Source organism: Harmonia axyridis, chromosome 5, assembly GCF_914767665.1.
Source record: "Harmonia axyridis chromosome 5, icHarAxyr1.1, whole genome shotgun sequence".
In the NCBI taxonomy this organism is placed as follows: domain Eukaryota; kingdom Metazoa; phylum Arthropoda; class Insecta; order Coleoptera; family Coccinellidae; genus Harmonia; species Harmonia axyridis.
Window position 1 is genome coordinate 17,772,678 of NC_059505.1, and position 19,306 is coordinate 17,791,983.

The 19,306-nt window shown below is 32.5% G+C and overlaps 1 protein-coding gene across 2 annotated transcripts in view; it reads left to right on the plus strand.

Annotated features, from left to right (window-relative positions):
- The first annotated feature begins 4,761 nt into the window (after positions 1-4,761).
- The window catches only part of LOC123679965, a 76,455-nt gene continuing 61,910 nt past the window's right edge, over positions 4,762-19,306 (plus strand). The window contains exon 1 of one of the 2 annotated variants that reach the window (XM_045617570.1): positions 4,762-5,113. The gene's annotated coding sequence lies outside the window, so the exon portion shown is untranslated. The remainder of the gene's footprint in view (positions 5,114-19,306) is intronic. The other variant, XM_045617568.1, reaches the window with a different exon arrangement.

Sequence of the window (19,306 nt, forward strand, 5' to 3'; positions counted from 1 at the left end):
ATCTGCGGACGGATGAGTGAAATACTGTCGTATGAGACCATTTCCGGCTATAAAATCTAAAAATACTGACACTGTGATGAAATAATAGAGCGATCTCTTCATTGAACCCTTAATAAGTGGTGAAAAAACTTTTTGATATCAAACTCATTTCTGAAATTTTTAATATTCATTATATTGTTTATTCGAAATCATCTCACATCTATGAGAATTAATGTTTTTTTTTCGGTATTGAAATATAATCATTTCATAATTCATACATTACGTGCTCCTCAACATAGGAAAAACAATTTTTTCCGTCCACGGTAGACGTTAAAATGGAGTTGTTTCAAAATTAAAAGAGAAATTTTGCAAAGTAAAGATTTTAATAGAACTGAAGCATGTAAAGCGTCGGACAATTTGAGTGAATATTTTATAATGTACAGATTCGATTGAAGCTTCTTGGATTTGCTTTTTGATGCTAAATAAGTAGTAGCTCTGACAATCAAGAGGTTTTGAAGGCGAGGAAAATTAGAAAACAATTCAACTGCGAAAGATGAAACGGTCCAAAATTCGCAAATGAAATTCAAAATAAATTGTTGTTCGCCATACTTGATTTGAATTCTCAGTTTTTTACCAAAAAATTTGAACTGCTTTCAAACCATTTGATACTGTGATTTCTTATGGAATACTAAGACATTTTTTGATAGATCTGAAATTTAATATATTTATTACTATAAATAACCGGCTAAGATATACTTCAAGACTTACAATTATTGCGGTCTTGCAATGATTATTTTGCATTTTCTGCCATCAGTTTACTGCAATAGATAGATAGATAGATAGATAACTTTATTTCAAATATTCCCTGAGAATACATAAAGAAGAAATGAAATAGTGTCAATAATACATAACTTAACTCTACTCAAATAAACTCAACCTATAACTAAATATTTTACAATTTCCGTTCGAAATAATCATTTAAACCATACACCTCAAGATCCATCAAGAACTTCTTAGTTTTCGATTTGAATTGTCTATAATTCTGTATATATTTAATATTTTGGGGCAAATTATTGAAAATTCGTATGCACATATAAGAAGGGCACTTTTCGGATATAGTCAACCTGTGCATGGGAACATTGATATTGGCTGTTCTTGTATTGTAGGTGAAATTTGTATTATTCTGAAGGAATTCAGCTTTATTTCTATGAAGATACAACAAACATTCATGCAAGTAAAGACCATATACAGTTAATATTCCCAAGGACCTAAATTTTCCCCTACACGATTCCCTGTATCTCAAGTTCAAAAGTATTCTTACTACTCTTTTTTGAATAATAAATACCGACTGTACTGAGGCACTAATTCCCCAAAAAATTATTCCATATCTAATCAAGGATTCAAAGTTAGCAAAATATAGAATTTTTTTAATTTTTTCATCCACATATTTGTTTAATATTCTTTGAGCATAACAGAATGTATTAAGTTTTTTCACCAAGTTGTTTATATGTGGAGTCCATTTTAAAAACTCATCTATGACAATTCCGAGGAATTTGGTGCTTTCTGTTGTGTTTACGGAGAAGTTGTTAAAATTTATTGTGTACGGTTTAGGTTTTATATTACTTGCACGAAATATTACAATATTGGTTTTAGTGGTATTCATAACAAAATTATTTTTCAAAAACCACTGTTCTGCCCAGTCGTAAATTATGGCACATTTCTGCTCTAACTGATTGGAGTTCATACCTGCTATTAGTAGATTGGTATCATCTGCATAGTTGGTTATGTCAGAATCTTCAATCTCATCTGCCGAAAAAAACAAGTCATTGATCATTATTAAAAATAGGAGTGATGCTAAAACACCTCCTTGTGGAACTCCAACCTCATTTTTCAACCAATCTGAAGACACAGTAGTATTGTTTTTACTAACTTTTACGCATTGCCATCTATCTGATAGAAAAGAGACAAACCAGTTCAGAGCATTTCTCACAATTCCATATTTCTCTAACTTATGTATTAAGAGTTCTCTATTAACGCAGTCGAAAGCTTTAGAGAGATCTATAAAAATTCCAGCAGCTATTTTGTCTTGTTCTAGGTACCTCAGAATATTGTTTATGAATTGTGCGACCGCAGTCTGAACCGATCTGCCTCTCAAATATCCATGTTGCGACGGACTCATAAGATTACAATTTAATAAATATTCAGTGATCCGCGATGACATAGCTAATTCGAAAATTTTTGAGAAACTATTTAGTAAGCTTATTGGACGATAATTTTCTCGTTTTTCTGGATCACCGGATTTGTAAAGTGGTTTTATAACAGCTAGTTTCAGTTGTTCGGGAAAAATGCCAAATTTCAAAGAGTTGTTAATAATATAACAGAGAATAGGTGCTATACTAGGTACACTCAACTTAACAATCATTACAGGAATCTCGTCAATGCCACTACTCAATTTATTTTTTAATTTTTTAGAAATATTTACTATCTCATCTGGAGTGAATGGTCTTATGTAGAAGGAGGTATTACTTATTATTTCACAATCATATTTCAATTGGATATTTTCTTTTAACAATTGTGGAACCATATTTACTAGATATTGATTATATGAATTCGAAATATATTCAGGACATCCTGACATCTTACAATCGGAGTCACTAAAGTATTTTCCCTGAATTTGCTTACAAACAGTCCACATGGCTTTATTTTTATTATCTGATGTTATTATTTTTTCATTATATTTTTCTTTTCTGATTTGTATTAAGATATTATCATAATTTCGCTTTACCGATTTATACATATTTTTGAATTTCTGATCACTTTTACAAAGCATAAATAAAAGATCTAAATTTTGTTTACATTCTAAAATTCTAGAATCATTATGCGATATTAAGTTTTGTGAACGTGGTCTCACTGTTTTTACAGGAAAATGTTCATTGAAGATTCTCAAATATGTACATATGAAATTATTCCATTGCATGTTAACATCTGAATTATTAATTTCATATATATCTAACCAGTTGTGCGTATATAAGGATTGAGTAAATGCATTTTTCGTTTCATCATTATATAATTGAATTTTTTTGAATTTATTGTAGGTATCTCTTTCTGAGTTAAAATATATTTTTTGTGCGCTATGATCAGATATATGATTGAAAATTATAGAACTATGTACAGTACCTACTATATTAGAAAAAATGTTATCGATACAGCTCCCTGAATTTCCATATATCCTTGTGTCGTCAGTAAAATGTTGTTTCAATGAAAATGATTCGAGCAGCGACACTAGTTCGGATTTAAATTTATTTTCTTTCCTCAATTCTATATTGAAATCACCTCCTAGTATGATTATTTTATTCTCTGTATACACAGCACTAAGAAGTTTTTCTAGTAATTCAAGAAATTTGTCCTTTTCTCCGTTACACGGTCTATAAACGGATACAATGAGATGTGCCATATTACTAATTGTACACTCTATCACTGCACACTCCATTTCACCTCTTACTGAAAAGTCACTAAGCTTTTTAATGTGTTTATGTTTAGTGTTTTGTTTGACGTAAACGGCTGCACCTCCATGTTCACCATGATTTCTACACCAATAGCCTGCTAAAACAAAACCGTCAATTGGCAGAAGTTGTAATTGCTCATATGTCTTCCAATGTTCGGTTATTAGAAGAATTTTACAATCCTTCTGTTCTTGTAAGAAAACTTGCATTTGATTCACAGCATTTCCCAGCGATTGGACATTTTGATGGATAATACTTATTATTTCTTGTTTCTTGTTGCCTTCAATTTTATTTAGAGAAAATTTCCACCCTGATTTTGAGTGAGAAACTCTCGGTGTTTAGTAAAGTCGAAACGTTTTATTCCAACTCCTTCATACATTATTGAACATAATTTACAACATTTATAATTCGAATGAATATATGATTTCAAGACTTTCAATAATGATTTAGATACAATTTTTCCTTTACCATTATTTAATTCTGAATTTGAGTCACCATAAGTAAAAACAAGAAGGGGCCCAATTATAATATTTGCCCATGTGCGCATCATGGGCTAAGCGCGGCCCTGCTAAGAAGTCTGGTAGTCGGGAAGTAGTTTTAAATTTTAGTACGTCATGAGTCATATTCATATTTTCATCTAAGCAAGATATGAACTATATCGATATTCATCACAACCCTATCTATAGAATCAAGATGAGGAAATTTTCATTTCAGTTTAAATTCTAAAATGCAGAAATTTGCTTTCATTGAATATCAATAATTGATTCGTGAGTGATGTTCATAAAATGATGATTAAAAAGTAAAATAACTTATTTCCGCTTTATATATTTATTTTCACAACAATTGTTTCGTCATGATAACATGACTTCGTCAGGTGAGCATGGTAACTCATGGTAACATGGTACTTTTTAATCATCAAGATGAATTTCCGACAAGTAAAGACTGAGACAATCAAACACTAGATGTTCATAAATGCACGCTTTACCATTGGGGTACACAAATTCAAGGTTGAGATTGTAATCTCAGCCTCAAACAAAATAGAAGTAATTACATAGTTATAGGTAGAATATTTTCCCGTTTGCATCACTACAGGTACCTATTCAACAAAATTTAGTCATGAACAGAATTCTGCGGATCATCTTCCAATTGGATAACGATACTAGAGAAACATTGTATCTTCTCTTTGAATAATAGATACGAGAATAAGACAGAATTGAAATCAACATCCTCTACAACCTTCAATCTCAAGTACACTTCGATTGGCCGAGACACCGTGATGTTATTTCTGAACATGATTTCTATATTAGAACTGCAGTCCCTACTATTATAATATCAGCAGAAATGCCTTCCCGTATAATATATCGGACTTATAAAATGTTATCATTGTTGAAACCATATTTCAGTGGAAATTACACATTAAGTTGAATGAAACGTTCTTGATATAACGTGCTTCGGGTGCTGAGGAAATGTGTGGGCAATTTGATAAGGAGAATTTCCACAGAAGTTCGCTATGATAACTGGATGAGCTCTACAACCGAATATACGATGGAATCTTTATGAAACTCTGGAAATTTGTGCATCTAATTTTTCAGTGATTGAAAATGATTTGGGAATGTGTTTTCTGAAATAAGGTAGGTTTTCGATGATTTTAATTTATATATCACACGGTTATTTGACTGTCGAGATGAAATTTCATTACTCGATGCGTGTTTACAATTACAAGCTTCCTGACACCGGAAACATGAGAAATGGGATATAGCATGGAAAAAACCAATTTAATGTCATCATTTCATTTAATTTTATTATTCCGAACATGGAACTTTACGATATTTCATTATACCATTACACATTTTCAATATAATTCTTTCATGATGTGAAAATGATCAGAACAGATATTTTAAATGGGATAAATGCTTTGTTATCAATGTCTTGTCACGATGATATAGGGTGTCCCGGGAGTAACTGAACATTCTCTTACCAGAGGTAGAGTAGTAGTAGGTGAGTACGGATTGACTGCAAAAAATTAATTTTTGACCTTCCTCAGAAAGCTACAGGATGAGTTTCATATTCATGGAAATAATGAAACCATCATCATAACCAAACTTATCTGCAGAATTTATTGAAACTTGGGATGTAACTGTCACCTGCCGAGGTCGAGTCAGAGATATATTAATGTTTTCAATATTTTAGGACCGGACTCATTATTTCTCATTTGAAGTGTTCAGGTTGAAAATATCACTTTGTATTCTGAATTTGAAATCATTGTTCATATTTTACCAAAGTACACAAATTCAGCTTCATTACGCGTTATCACTAAAAGTAGTCACATCTAACATTCTTTTTTTATGAATTTTTGAAACTGGGAAAAGTTCGAAAATTTTAATTTATTAAGGAGTGAACCGTGAATGAATATAAAGAGTAAAAATCTTCTTTAAAATATAGTGAATGTCGGGTACATGATAATAATTGGCTAATATATGAAATAATTTATCATTAAAACAACAATACAAAGTAGGAAAAAATATGCTCGAAGGCAACATATGAATTCCTCGAAACATTTTTTATGGTCATTTTCTATTTTGAAAACATGCTGACAACTGAAATTTGCGATTCTAATTACTTTTTGGTTTTGTTCCATATTATTGTTATAAAATTTTGGAATTATCAAAATGCTCAATTTGAGAAATAGAGAATATGCTGATATTATGTTCGTGTAGGGGAAATGCGGACTTAACGACATATGCGGAAAAAATGAACTTTTAGATTTTTTCGAAATTGGCGCCGTATAGCCCGGCGTTTCATAGTGATTCAGTTCCTACTAGTGTGATGCCAATCCTGCCAAAAATTGACATCCTACAGTCTGGTTCACTGGTGCAAAAGCTACAAATGTGTTTAGGTTCGTTTCATTTTTTTTTTTGTTCCAAATTGCTTCTGGAGAGTGTCATTACAATATTCGTTTCTTTTTTAATGTATTTTTCTTGTTACTGTTATAATGTAATAATATGTATAAGTTTTCATTATTATTATTATTCCCCGACTTTTGCCTATACGCGTAGGATTTCTCCTCGCCGTCGGCTTCTCACTCCCCGCTAAGAGAAACATTCACTCAATCCAAGATATTTAAAATATCAGAAGGGTAGAGCTTGGTCGTGTCCGGTCCTTGTGGTCCTCCTGGTTCTTATCGAACTTCTGGTCCTCTTACACATGATCCTTGGACCTGTCCTTCGCTTCCTAGGAATTTTCTTACCGTCCTTGCAGTACCTAAAAGAACAGCTTTTTGCATTATATTACATATATACTCACGAAGTCCCAGTTGCTTGATATTCCTCTTGAGATTTTTGGGCACTATTCCAGTTGTTGAGATGATAATTGGAATAGTTCTCGTTGATATCATTCCTCACTGACGCTTTATCTGAAATTCGAGGTACCTATATTTTGGAATTTCTTCGACCTTTTTTTGACGCATGTTGTTGTTATTTGGTATTGCTACGTCGATGAGTATTGCTGTTTTTTGATGTTTATCGACTAGCAGTATATCTGGCCTGTTGTGGGCGACTGTTTTATCAGTCAAAACTGTACGATCCCAGTACAGTGTATAGCGTTCGTTTTCCAGGATGGTTTCCGGTTGGTACTTGTAGTATGGTACTTTTTCAGAATGAATTAGTTTTAATTTGGTTGCCATTTCTTGGTATAGTATCTTTTCAACTGCATCGTGTCTCTCTTTATATTCATTTCCTGCAAACATTTGACATCCTCCCGTGATATGTGGGATTGTCTCATTCGTTGGACACCCATAACGGCATCGATCATCAACAATAGTTCGATCTTTCATGATATGCATGCAGTAATTTCTCGTTGAGATCACTTGATCTTGGATGGCTAAACGAATTCCTTCCGTTTCTGGATACATCGCACCTGATGTGAGCCAATAGTTCGACGCTTCAATGTCGACATAATCCTGGTCATCTCGTTGAAATGTCGTCCATGGAGGGCTTTTCTCTCCACCTTTGCAGTTTTTCTTGGATTGTCTGGTGGTTGTATGACAATTTCTCCTTGTGTGATTCGTCTTATTATTATTATTATTACATTAGATACAGAGTTGAGTATATAACTATGAAACTGTTAATAAGCAAAAACTTCAATAAAACCCTAATGAGAAAAATAACATCAATGCAATTTGAGAAAAACAAAAAATACTGAAATATTCAACATATAAAAATATAATTAACTTTATTCAAGAACTCTTGACCTCCAGATGTCGAACCTATTCTTGAACACGTTCACCGACGGAGCTTCAACAACATCATGCGTAAGTTGATTCCAACAGGCGAAAACTCGATTGCTCAGAAAATTATCACGGGATCTCGTATGGAATTTTTCCCGCGCCAATTTCAAGTTATGCCATCATAATATCATCGATATCAACCATGATATCGACGACCTCCCTTACATTGCCCCAAGATTGAAGAATGAATCTCAAAATGATTCCGATATATTTGTGGCTCCCAGCCTTCCAATGATGATGCTGAATATTCCAATATGGGGTTAAGCATGTAAAAATTTGGAAGAAACTCAGAATCCTGTAATCGATGAACCGGAATGTTCTACCGGAAAATCAATTAGATCGATTTCTGATGATTACAATAGACCAGGAACATGATCGCATCCTTTCCTATTGAAATTCTTTCACCACTTCCTCAGGAACCAGGCATAAGAAAGCAAAAAGCTCGCAAATGTAGTTGTCACTTACCCTTAACGCCTTATTTTGACAAAACCAAGGCTAAATCTGCTGCGAACAATCCACCCAAGAAAAAGAAACAATAAATTATTCAATGGTAAAAAAAACCCGGTGGTGAAAAAAACAAAGCTGTTGAAAAATAAAAAAAGTCGTTGGCGATGAAGAATTCAACAATGAACCGTTCAAAATTAACAATAAAAATGAAGATGTCGATGACTGCCCCTGCATTTAATGCATTGACGTTTTTTTCATTTCATACCTGGTGATCAGTGGCTGCGTTGCATGCAGTGTTTTCACTGGGCTTACCGGCATGCTTCAAGGCATTATTACAGGAATACATTTTCAACATGATGGGCTAGACTTTTTCTGTTTAGAAGTGAAGAATTACCTTGATAATACTTATTCAAATAAATAGATATGTCGAGGAAGACCTGTCTTCTCGATCTCCGGATTTTAACCAACTTGATTATTTCTTATGAGGAGAATTGAAGGATATGGTTAATGCTTTAAACATCTAGTCAAGAGACTAGTTGAATAAAATAATTTACTGTTCGAACAACTCTGCAAATAACTTTTTTCTATATAAAGAATTCATTTTTTTTCGTATTTTTATGACTTATTACTGAAATTCGATGTTTTTAATTTGATTTTTTTTCATCCTTAAATTAATGAAGCTTCTGACCTTCTGAGTGATATTTCAGGAAGAATTTCACGTTTTTATTTTTTACTGCTTATGTGAATAAATCAAATTTTTCGAGCTTTGTCCAATTTCAAAAATTCATAAAAATAAATGTTAGATGTGACAACTTTGGGTAACCCGTATTGAATTTGAATTTATGTACTTTTTGAAAATATAAACAATGATTTCAAATTCAAAATACAAAGTGATATTTTCAACCTGAACACTTCAAATGAGAAATAATGATTCCGGTCCTGGAATATTGAAAAAATTAATATGTCTCTGACTCAACCTCGGCAGGTGGCAATTACCATCCAATTTTCAATAAATTCCGTATATGAGTTTGATTCTGATGATGGTTTCATTATTTCCATGAATATGCAAACTCACCCTGTAGCTGTAAAAGCTGTTGCCCTGTAGGCAAAAATTAATTTTTTGCAGACAATCCCTACTGATCCCGCCTACTCTATCTCTGGTAAGAGTATGTACATTTACTCCCGGGACACCCTGTATATTTCATCAAATATCTAAACCTCACATGAATGGTCATGAAGAGAGATGCTAGTTTTTCATTCTCACTTTTCTTCAATATTTAAGTATACATATTTTGAAATATGTGTGAATTTTTATATAATCGAATGAATTTGAAATTTTAATCAATTTTCAGTTTTCACAAGGGTTCCTGACTTTTGCATTTTCATAAGAAATTCAGTTCAATGAATTGAGAAAGCATTGATTCTTCAGAAATGAATAAGTACATTTACATAAATAACTCAAATTTTAGGAACTTCAGAATTAAAGAAAGAATAAATTTTCAAAATTTAGCTCTGGATAATGTCAAACATAAAAAGAAATAGGATATGAGAAAATTCTGAATGAAGTTTTAATAACCATTAATAATTTTCAATATCTGACTTCATATTATGCAAAATATAGTCTAGTTAGTTTATGTGTTACACCATTTATCAATCAAGCACGATTTTTGAGTTGATGTGTTAATCGCCGTGCAAAATGGCCCACTTCCCTATCAGACAGTAGATGTGAGAATAGGTTAGTTTTCGAAAGTTATGGAAATTTTACAATCGATAAAAACCTCAGAGCTATAAAATACCTCTATAACAATAGGTAAAGATTTTGTAAGCCAAATATTATATATTTTTGTTGTTTCCATTTGTGGGCGAGGGGAGATTAAGAGATTTTGTAAGCAACCTTTCGAGGTAAATAAAAATAAGTTCGATATTTCGTCTTCATAAAGAAATTACAAAGAAATCTTTAAGGGTTTTATTGATCTCAGATGTCAAGTTGTAGATTAAGATAAACGTAATTTTTATCATTTTCATCTTGGTTGCTGATTATAAAACTAAGAACTGCGTGGGATTACAATTGGTCCACAAAGGATGTTCTGCATTCGAAAAAAAGTGAAAAACATAAATTTGATATAAAATTCCGGGATTTCCTCATTTAAAAGTCGCATTCATCAGAATTCATTATAAATGTTCGAAATTTCAACTTGAAATGAACATTGTGTCAATTTAATCAAAAATGCAAATCAAATAATAAGAGTCCATCTGTTCAAAATTGATATATACAATGACATACAAGTTCCACAGTTTTAAAAAAAAAACCTCCTTTGAAAGCATGAGAATATTTTGACAACCATTTTTTTTTTGTTCTTCTTATAGTAAAAGAATGTCTGTCACCGATGCTGGGAAAATTTTATGACAACATTTCATTACTAAGATGGATATACTACACTGGCGAGCGAAAAAAATGGTTTACTAGGATTTTACACTATAGTTTTCAATAGAGTCACCTATTCAAATTGATTCAATCATATTCTGTTCTTTATCTATCTCTAATTAGAATATCAACTGACTATGCGCAAATTGTAGACATATGGACTGAAAAATTTTATGAAAGAAACAATCTTCGAATAAATTCATCGTCGATGAATTCATCGTTTATCAGTTGCATTCAACATTGATCATTGGGACACTCTATACATGACAATTGTACAATGGACACAAAATGAATTAAATCTTCAAATGAATGAAAAAATGTAAGAAATGTGGCAAGAATAATGTCGAAAAACTCAATATCTGAAACGGATGATGTTTTCGTAAAACCGATAACTGGTTGCTTTTCGACAAACCTGAGCTTAAAAAAAATTGTGTTTGAAAATATATGGTGTCCTATTTAAGAAACGCCAATTTTCCTCTATATCTCTGAAACGATGCTATGATCTGTTATGAGTATCATATAAACTATAAAAATTACTGAAAAAAATGTAAGAATTTTTTGAATACCTCCAACAGAAACAAAGATGTAGCAGAATATTTGAATCAGTCATTTTTCAGAAACGCTCTGTAACTTAAGAGTAAATCAAAATATCTGTGATCTGCTTTCTGATGTCTAACTATTTCAAAAAAAGAGATCTTCAAAGATTTTTTTCTCTTATAGTTCTCGAGATGATTTGAGTGAGCTAGTGAGCATCGAAATTGAAATAATATGTAGATATGTATATTAAGAACAAATTTACGGGACCAACTGGGAAGGCGAGTCAGAACTATTATTCCATCACCTAATAATTTACAAAATCTCCGTGAAGCACTTCGATATGAATGGAAGAATATTCTAAAGCTAATCACGAGCATGCGAAGACGTTTACAAGCTGTAATCAGAGCTAGGGGAGGTCAAACGTTATACTAATACTGAAATTTTTCAGTTACGATAATTTTTTCAGTTTGGAAGTTTCTGATTTTTCTCAAAAAAGCCTATCGAATATCTATTAAAAAGTTTCATTCTTCATTGGGCTATTCTCTTTTCTCCACCATTTCAGAAATTTCATGATTCTCGTAACAATTTCAAGTGAGAAAGTTATTTGAACTTGAACAGTAATGATCAAGTGACCCGTTTTCTCTGCTCGCCAGTGTATAAAAGATCTATTTTTACTGTTTCCTGTGTGCTGTTCGGGGTTGTTATTTAAATGAACAACAATCACATGCACATGAAACGTCACTGATTATCTCTGCAATTATGTTTTCACATCCTTATGAATTGCTTTATTTTTCATTCAAATGATGTTTATGTACCTACTGCAACCATTTCTCATAAATTCTCTTTGAGAGCGCCAATCGAAGTTTAATTTGGTTGCTCCTTAACCTCTTGCTAGTATTTGCAATACTAGGCTTGTATTTGTGTACTGAATGATCGTCTCCAAATGACGCATTTCTCCACATAATATAATTCATGTTCAACATTCAATAATTATTGTCCCTCGTGAAGAACGACTCAGGAGTTTGAAGCTAGTAATTATTAACGTTTCATACAGGGCCGCCGCCAAGAGCGGCATACCGGACATTTGGCCGGGGTGCCAATTTGTAAGGGCGCAAAGTCAGTTAATAAAACAAGAGTTTCTGCACCTTTAAGATTTTGAATTGGAATAGTTATTTATAAAACAAGTGCAGAAGGCATTGATATTCTTCCACGAGTTCAAAATTCAAAAACGAGCCACGTAGTGGCGAGTTTTGGAATGAACGAGTGGTAGAATGAGCCTTCTGTACGAGTATTATACATTATTTTCTCTAATTCATTGCATTTTAATTGAAATTAATGAAATATTTCCATAAATATCATTTAGTGATTTTTGCATTGAAAAATGTTGGTTGGCAGAACTGATTTCTTCAACGCAAATTGATGAATTGACAGATAAAGCCATGGCGGAAAGTTCGGAATACCAACATATAATAATGAAATATAACCATGAAAACTGTGCGTTTCTGATATATTCTCGCACGATTTTGTTCTACAAGATGTGGAAGAATGAACGGAATAACCACAGAATTAGAGAAAATACAATTCCATATGGAATTGAAGAGCTGCCTTAGGGGAATAGCAGAGGCTCTTTCAAAGAAAATTTAGATGAATTAGCCAAAGCAGGGCGGTGAAATTTTATTTTTCTGGGCGCTGAAATGTCTGGCGGCAGCCCTGGTTTGATAAAAATGAATCAAGAATAAATAATATATTCTAAAACAAGTTGCAGAATGGGCTCCTATTCCAATACGAATGCGAAATTCGAAAACGAGCGAGTTTTCGAGCGCATGAGTGTTGGAATTGTCTTCTGCAACGAGTATTAGACGATATTTTCTCTATTTCTTTCAAGTTTTGTGAAATATTGTCGAAAATCAATGAAAACATCCTAGTGATTTATGTATTGTATCTTGGCAGTTGATGCAACTGTTACGAAAATAAACAGATTACGGAATTTGAATTTGAATCATACGTTTCGAATTTTGAAATAATTAAAAATTACGCATTCAAATCGTGAATTATGTCTGACAAAATTGATTCAACACCACAGAATTGAGAGAAATTGCGAATAATGTTGCATTTCACTAAATCCAAATTATATTATATTGACAATTGACTTGTGTTGAAATTTGATAGGATCGGTAGTAAAAACGAAAAAAAAAATTTAAAACAATGCTGTAATAAGTTCATTACAGCACTGTTTTTAGAAGTGTAATGAACTCATTACAATACTGAAATAGAGAAATAATTTTATTGAATTCTTTGGTCATAAAAAGATGTATTGCACAATTCAGTTCAGAATTACACTTCATTAATAAATATTATTATATTAGTGTATTGAAGTATCAAGAGGTACGCTACTCCTTCAATCATTTTTTTAGATCGTTAATTCTCAACGTCCTTGATACTCCTGCACGCTCTCATCATTATATTATTTCATTATTTTCGTGTTATATTATTTCCTTAATTTGAACGACATGATTTTATCATAATACATATACACAATTTTACTAACTATACTTTTTCATTTGATTAAGGATTTTGTCTATAAATATATCGGAATTTTCCTATTGACTCTATCATTTTGGAGATATTGATAAGTAAGTAGGTCAGGTAAAATACTTCACCGAACCTATGCTTCCATTATATGTATACCTCACGCTGAGGTTAAAAGCCTTACAAAGTAACTGTCAATCCACTGGCCTAAGGGTGCCTAAAAAAACCTGAAGAATTCTAAATTAACTCAATTTCTAATTTTCATTTTTTTATCGAATGTTAAATCAAAATTTCAATTTTATCTATACGTAGTTATCGAAACTGTCGGCAACTAAACAATTGGTTTTGTCATCTTCAGACCTTAACCCATTAAAACACTCAACTTAGATTTCCAATTTTATGTATACCTATGACGTATCCGTCCCATATTCAATTCGAAAATTTTCAAGAGAACAACCCTAAGTTCAATTCAAATTCAAAACAAAGTGTAGTTCCCAGAAGATCGTCGAATGGATATTACCATCTGAAATTATTTAAATTGGGTCACTCCGTTGTAGACTGTATGATCATGTTGAACTACCACTTATTTTTCATTTAAATTGTATTTTTGGGCGTTTGGAGCTTTGAAGGGCCCGTTTAAGCATACGCCAATCTCTTGTCAAGTTGGGAGTTTCTCTCATTTTCTGTCGATATTTTTTTTTCAATTTTTATTTGTTCTGCTGACAATATCGACATAAAATTCTATATGAGGCCTATAATCGTGATCTCACATCTGAATGTAATTTTTCATTCCGATCGAATTTTTGGAATTATCAGGAGAACAAAATTTCACGATATTCGAGATCCGAACCTACCCTGAAAGTTTCAAGTTTCTAGGTCTTCCTCTTCTAGGTTATTGTATTCATGAACGAACAGACAGATTTCACTTTAAGGATGAATAAGTCATCATCGAGTCAAATCTTATTAACCCGGTTTAAAATTCGAAAATAACAGACCTCGTGACAAAATGATAAATCGATCTAATCTGTGAACGACAGAACTGAAAAATTTAACTATGAACACATGCTTTGGAATACTTGTTCCTTCAGAATGGTAAATTAAAATTGAAAATTTTTTAATTTTTTCCCCTTTCTCATATTACATCGTTTTGGGAATTGCTTCAAAGAAGCCGCCCAATAAATCATCTCATGTTGTTGAAGTGAATGTCGACAAGCTTGATGAGTTAAGGGGTGAAAAACTCGTGAAAATAGGAGGCAATGACAGGCCGACTGGAATATTTCTGATTATAGTGGGTTATCTTAGAAGTCGATATAATTTATTCATGGTTTTTCTGTAATTTGTGAATATTTTCTTTTTCACACCTAATTGCACTTTAATTGGCTGTGTTTCTTTTTCAAAATATCGACAGAAAAATCGCAAATTGGAAAGAAAATATAATAAGATGAAATTATGATATTTATAGATATGATATAGATAATTTATAGATATGAAATTGTAAGTTATTTTGGCTGACTTCCGCCGCCCCCTTGAGTTGCAAGTAGATGCGGTAAAAAGAACTATTTTCTGCTATTCGTTGTTAGCACATTCCCAACATCCGAATTTGATCCCATGTATAGATTTTTAGATATGTCATTTTAAGCAGCCCCTTTGAGGTGCAAGTGGGTGCGGTAAACGGCTTTATTTTATGCTATTGGTTGTTAGCATAATCCCAAAATCTGAAATCGATCTCATGTACAGATTTTCAGATGTGACATTTTACTTTATATAAGGTGATCCTCCACCCTTTATGCGTGTATGCGGTAAACGGCACTATTTTCTGCTATTGGTTGTGAATGTAGCCCCAAAATCTGAATTCGATTCTATATACAGATTTTCAGATATTATGACAATTTTTTTTGCATCGTTATCAGTTCAATGTACAGTGGCGTACGAATAGTTCAAGGTCAAATTCTGCTTTCTCATTCGGCTCGAGCTCTATCTATTTTTTGTCAGTTAACTCGACAAATGTGTTAAAATTACTTCACAAAGCAAGCCGATAAGAAGTCCATCAATATACTCAGCACATGTCCTAACTGATGCATTGGATGAAACTGCGTGGGTTTCAAAAGATAACATAAATTGGAATGATTTACACAGCAGCTGATTCAAAGTTGTCTAATATCAACAAAGTGTAACTTATTCATTGTACTTCCACAACTAAATTACCGAAACTTAACAAACACCATTCAAGTGCATGTAATAAATTATGAAATTTAATGAAGTTACGTTTTGATATGAGCAGTCAACAGTAGGTTATATGTTGTTTATGTTTATATTTAAGTTTTCCACCCAGATTCTCTGTGAGACCTCTAAGAATCTTAAAACTTACGTACGACTTGTAACGAGATAGGAGAACCGGTTGTGTTCTGTGTAGGCTTAGTTCCTGCTTCATAGTACTGCAATTTTTGGATAAATGCATTGTTCACCATAGATTTGTATCTAATACTAAGAAGGTTGAACCGAGTTTTATGGTCATGGAAACACTGAGTGATTTTTTTCTCGATATTCTTCTTAAATATTCTATATTTCTGCCGTTTCAGGTTAATCCATTAGAATAAAAAGTTTTTAGCATCTTTCGTTCGTTATCGTTTTATCATTCGAGACCATTCCTGGATCAAAATTCGAAAAATACAAACATTATGACAAAATTCTGGAGCGATCGATACGGAGGACTAGGATAATCATGAGTGAAATGAACGGTTTTGATGTTTCATTTTTTGATCATTCTTCACATATGGCTTGTCGAGACTAGACGTATTGAATTGCGTTCCCGACGGTATCGATATCGAGTTCTAGTCCCGAAAAACTCAGAATTCCAACTTGTAAAATAAAGATACTTCATTCTTAATTGAAAAGCTCAATTTAGCAAAGTAGTGAACATGGGCCTTACTCGTGAGAGCAAAGCTGAGATCAAAGAAATCGTCAAGCAAACTGTCGCAGAGGTTTCAGAATTGAACCTGGATGGAATAATGGATAAAATTCTGTCGAAGGTTAAATCAAGTTTTCGAAAGGATTTCGACCAAATTAAGAGAACCTTGCACGAAACTCAGGAAAAACTGGATAAATTACAACAGGAGAATAAGAAGCCCAATCTGATTGTTTTTGGTTTGAATGAAACACCGGAGGAAAACATTAGGGAAAAACTTATCGACACATGTAAATATGTTGACGTTACTTCATTTGTGAATTCAATCAGAATATGTAATCGGTTAGGAAAAACAAATGATGGGAATCCACGTCCGATATTGTTGAAATTCCAGAATGAAGACTTTCGAAATGAATTCCTAACTATGCGAAAATACTATGCAAGATCCAAAATTTATGTCAAAGAAGACCTGACTAAGAAAAGATTGAATTTGTTGAAATATGCGGGTGGCAAATTTGGTTTCAAGAATGTTTGGTCGACCGGTAGCATTGTTAAAATAAAGATTGGAGATGGAATATTTTCGGTGCAGACTGAAGATGACTGTGACGAATACAAGGTTGGAAATTAGGAAGGATTATGATTTTGTTCCTATTCTATATTCTATGTTCTATATTTTTTATTTTGCATTTTTCATGCATTTGTTTTGATTGATTTACATGCTAATGTTACCTAATATGCTTTTTAAGGAGGGAAAATGTGTAATTATCGGAATTTTGGGTTGTGTGTTGTTTTTGCTTTTGATTATGAAAACATAGTACTTTCGATACCTTTGTTTTTTTCTGTTCGGTGTCGCAATTTTCACGCTGTTCATAGTTCTCAGTTTAGATATAGTCATATAATAATCTTGGGAAGCTTTGTAGTGGCCTTTTCTCTAATGAATATATTGGAGACTTAGGGGGGATGAGGTGCCGGGGGCGGCAGTTGTTGGTGAGCTTGATGCGGGGGTGTGTTTTGCGGGAGGATCCCCACGATTTGGAGTGGTTCACCTCAATATAAGAAGTATCTATAGAAATTTCGAAGAACTGTTGATATGTCTCGAGAAAATGGATATAGAAAAGATACATGTGATTATTCTATCGGAAACATTCAATATAAACGAGCTTGACCGATTCAATATACGAGGTTATAGTCTATTTCATAACAATTCTGTTTATAATAAAAATGACGGCTTACTAATTTACATTCGAAATGATTTAAATGCCGAAACAAAAATTTTCGAGCTTACTGAAACTAATATTTCTAGGTTAAAAATAACATTTAATCAATATAAGATGGGAATAACCTCAATTTACAGACCACCTTCCACAAATTTGAACTTGTTTTTGACTGAGCTTGAAGAATATTTTTCAAACTTGAAACAAGAACAAATTGATTTACTCATAGGAGATTTAAATGTCAATATTCTCGATGAAAAAGAAAAAGTGAGTAATGTGTATATGCATTTGTTAACTTCTTATGGCTACGAAAACTATCTGAATCAACCAATCAGAGTAACGGAGTCATCTTCCACATTAATTGACCATATTTTTGTGAAATGTACAAATGATCTGAAAAATCAACTTTCATTAAAACCTTTTATTTTCGAATACGCTTTAACTGATCATTTCCCTATAGGACTTGAGATTGATTTTAATAAAAACATAAAACTTTCAAAAAGTAGTGAAATAAACGGGACGAAAATCGACATAAGAAAGCTAAATACTAAGCTATCAAAAAAAAGCTGGCAAAATGTTTATGACATTAAAACAGTAGAGGAGAGTTAGTTATCTTTGCTTTAAAAATATATTTGTAAATCATATGAACAACTATAAGAAAACCTTGGTTATAAATAGCAAAAACAGGAAACTGAAACCCTGGATAACCCTCGGAATAATAAATTCTATTCGGAAAAGAGACAAAATGAAATCGGAATTAAATAAACTCTACTCTGATCAAAAGAAATCTGAATACATAAATTATAGGAATAGCCTCAAGAAAATTGTGAAACAAGTGAAGAATGAATACTATAAAACCAAAATCAATAATGCTAAACATGATCCAAAAAAAAATTGGTGTTTAATCAATGAAGCAGTGAATATTATCAAAACAAAACAGAAAATTAGTAGCATCAAAAATGAAGACAATCAAGTATTTACTCAACCGGTGAACATCGCCAATACTTTCAATTATTATTTCACTAGCATAGGAAACCGAATGCACCCAAATGTAGCGCCAACTGGAAAAAAATACAAAAATAAATTTAACACGCACAGTTCACTTTTTCTAAAACCAGTAACCCCCCAAGAACTGATTCAGGAAATTTCAAAGTTAAAAAACGATTCAGCACCTGGGGTGAACGGCATTAACAATAAAATTATCAAGAGTGTGCATCTTCATCTAATTAAGCCTTTAACCTACCTAATCAATTTATGCTTTGAGAAAAACGAAATACCCTCGGATTGGAAGACCTCGGTTGTAATACCCATATATAAGTCTGGTGACAAACAGAAAATGGACAACTATAGACCGTGTTTGAAAACACGAATCATAGAATTTTTAGAAAATAACAAATTACTCAATAAACATCAATATGGTTTCAGACATAACCTCAGTACAGAGGATGCAGTTTTTAACAATAAATGAAATTAATAGCAACC